This window comes from Leptidea sinapis, chromosome 11, assembly GCF_905404315.1.
Source record: "Leptidea sinapis chromosome 11, ilLepSina1.1, whole genome shotgun sequence".
Lineage (NCBI taxonomy): Eukaryota > Metazoa > Arthropoda > Insecta > Lepidoptera > Pieridae > Leptidea > Leptidea sinapis.
Window position 1 is genome coordinate 5420078 of NC_066275.1, and position 3580 is coordinate 5423657.

Below are 3580 nucleotides of genomic sequence, written 5' to 3' on the forward strand. Positions count from 1 at the left end.
GAGCTGCTTAATATTATGCGATTTTGGTACCCAATCCAGTTAAATAGTGTCAGGTGGGGAAGGGAGCTCTCTGAGCCGTACAGGTTTGAGTGCGGGGTGAGGTAGGGCTTTAACCTCGCCTAAGTTCTTCAATTTGTAGCTTTACCGCGGCAGTCCCCGAGTGCCACACGTTTTTTTTTACGGCGCGCGACGTTCTGGTAGTATGGAACTCGCGTAAACGAAAATGTTCTATTTTTGAAATTCATACAGATACCACTCATCGAGCATTAAGAATGTGGCTGTCTGTTAAAAGTATTTGAGCATAAAGGGATTGAAAAAAAATAGAAGTGTTGTTATGAAATTCAGTACAACATTACAACACTCGTTTGGATGATGTGATGGTTATTAGAACATTGGGTGTTTTAATGTTGGCAATAAGCTAACTTTTTCAGAATCTTTAAAAGAGGATTTAAAGCATGGGTGTAGATAAACCATATTACAATGTGGAATTGAATGTTATTATAGTTGTAATTTATTACGGATTTTATTATTCAGTCGTATGTTGTTTTACATAACACATTAAAGAGAAAAGGCTTGCCAATATACTATAACAATAGCTTGATATAACGATCGATTTAATGGGCCCTTTGATAAAAAGACCACCATAATGATTTTATGCACAGTGTTGACGTGTTTTGGATGAAAAAAAAAATATCTAAGGAGCCGGAAGCTCTTAAGTTATTAGTACCATTCACCACTTCATACCTATGTGAACTGATATTCTCTTTGTTGGTGGACATGAAAACTAAAAAGAGAAATAGACTTCATTTTGAAAATGATTTAATTTTAACATTTCAAATGGAACCACGATTAGACTTTATAAAATTAAACAATTCCATCCTTCTCACTGAAATTGTGTTTTCCTGTTATGGGCGACCCCCATATTACCCCCTAAGCACATAAATAAATATTTTATACTTATATATAGTTATCTACATAGGCAGGCTTCCTGTTGTTTCGAAGTGACGTGGACGCAGTTAACGCGTGTTGGGGTATGCGGTAAATAAAGTACACAACAGGCTCTATCAAGACATATAAATTATCTGAAGTTATTTAAGTACTTATTTCATCCATTGATATAGGGTACACCATAGGGGTACACAGTACACTACACTTTCAACACCTAATCAATATTAAAATACTGAGTATTTTTTTATGCAAAAGGAGGACAAACCTGCGTACGGGTTAACTGGTGTTAAGTGATCACTGCCGCCCACTTTTTATTATTTTTTTTCGACGTTTACACACCTGTCATAGTCTCTCTAAACGTATTTCAATAATCTAAGGATTGAAGTTGGAACTAAATTTGTTGAAAAAACAACATTGGTCAGATGTTAATTAATGATCCACCATCCTTGGAGAAAAGGAGCACTATATTGTGCAAAAGGTTATATTGATGTCATTCCAAATGACACTTTACGTACATATGAATACAGACTAGATTTTCATGATCCATTTTGCACAGAAATGTTGCCCTTTCTAAAAATATATTCTTTACTAGGCAAATGTACTTATCACAGTTGTTTTTATTTTTTACTTAGTGGCACGGGATGCAAGGCCATAGGCCCCTCATCACAGTTGATCGTAAATCGTAATAAAGTTGCAAGTCAACCAGATTTCTGCACACATAAAATAATAACGCTCAGAACAATGATATTTAAAAGTATAGATAGGTTACCTAGACAACATTCGGTGTTTGTAAGTGAAACACTATCGCACACATGAATAATTTAACATTGCTATAGCACTCTACATTACGATTATACGTCAAAGAAGGAGAGTAAATACAATTATCGCAAGCTAAAAAGAGATAAATCTAATTGCTTCGTATTTGAATACAAAAATACAGAATAATTCATCAGATAATATAATTTTTTACCGTACACCATGATTTTTGCATAGAATAATAACGCTCAGAACTATAGTTTCATTCATTGTTCCTGTCAAATGTCAAAGAAGTAACATTATAATTAATGTTTGCGTGAGCGTCACGTAGGTACTTACATTCGCCAACACGCAAACAGACAGCCAAATAATGTTGCAAGTGAATAGACATTTCCCTAAGTCAGTAAATTGTAAGAAATACAAGATTATTTGTAATAAAGAAAAAAAAAATAAAACATATATGAGGAATTTAATAATAAATCACGTATTAAATTCTTGTTGCCACAATGTTTGAAGTGTAAGTAAAGAACTTCTTTAGAATCGTTGTTTATTGAAACTCGATGAAGCGAAAAAGCGAGACGCCAGCCATATCCGGGGTTCTCGAGGGAGCAGAGAACGAATTTGGGATAATTTTTTAAATCCAAGATGGCCGCAGTTTAAAATTATGATTTCAACGATATGGATATCATATCCGAGGTTCTCGGGGGTTTCAATATCTACCAATAAACACAAAAAATATCTCAACAGAGGAACTCGGAGTACATAATACTTTCATGGCAGGTAATATTTTTTTTTAATGGCTTCTGTCTTGTTTACAAAATATTTTGGTGTTTTGACGAATGTATTAGCTTAAATTATAAATTGTGTATAGTAATTTTTTAATTAAATTTCGCGCGCTGATTGTCATGGAACTTGGCAGCGTGACACTTACGCGGCTGGAAACGTATTTGGCCACATTGAAATTTATTAATTTCACTTGGGCCTACTCACATTCTGTTTTATTTATTATTTTTATTATTCTAAGATCCTCACAATTTGGATAAGACACGGCTGGTTTGTAATTTGAGACATTATTTAATTTAGTTTTTATTTTTGAGTGACGGATGGCTGAGAAGTATCAGTTTCGAATCTGAACCTACTGAGTTCGAACCCTAGTCCGTGTACCAATGACGGAGCTCAGTGCGATTGTTCCACACGCTAAGCCAGTGGTAGGCTTCGGCCGGGCTGGTTATCGCCCGCTGCACAAACTGTGTCGCCAAACGGTCAATTAAGGTCGTCTTCAACGGAAGACGACCTTAATTGACGGATTAATACCGATTAATCCGTAATCCGCATTACGTTCAGTGAAGCGAGGGTTGGAATTTATTTCGACCGCATCGTCACTTAACATCAGGCGAGATTATGGTCAAACGCTGACACACAGACTACTTACTATATGATTAGTGCTTGGTAAAAATGCAGTGAATTTTCTTTTCAGTTACCTCAAGAGTACGTAAGGGAATTGGAATCCATCTTTAACGGAATCGGCAGTGTGCAGTACGGAAACAACTAGCCAAGAAAATCTTGTTTCAACGCAAACAAAAAAAAAATGTGCAACAAAAATTATATGTGTTATTTTTATTAAATTCCGAATTCATTGTATCTTTCTTATTACTTAATATTACAATTACTACTTCTCACAGCTTCCTGTTTTGGGGAAATGTCTATTCTCTTGCAACATTATTTGGCTGTTTCTGTACGTTTTAGCGAATAATAACAATAATTCTATTCTTATGCGGTTATCAACACACACGTTACACTTGACTGAATTTAATCGTCTAAATTCAGAAGCAAATTTAGAAACACACGATGGCTCCAGTGCTGTCTAGGCACCAAA

At 35.2% G+C, this 3580-nt stretch overlaps 1 long non-coding RNA gene across 1 annotated transcript; it reads left to right on the forward strand.

The window, feature by feature from the left end:
* Positions 1 to 2030: 2030 nt before the first annotated feature.
* LOC126966772 (uncharacterized) lies at positions 2031 to 3336 on the forward strand. Its single transcript, XR_007729793.1, has 2 exons — positions 2031 to 2484; positions 3182 to 3336. It is a non-coding gene; the product is annotated as an uncharacterized LOC126966772 (long non-coding RNA).
* The last annotated feature ends 244 nt before the right edge of the window (positions 3337 to 3580 follow it).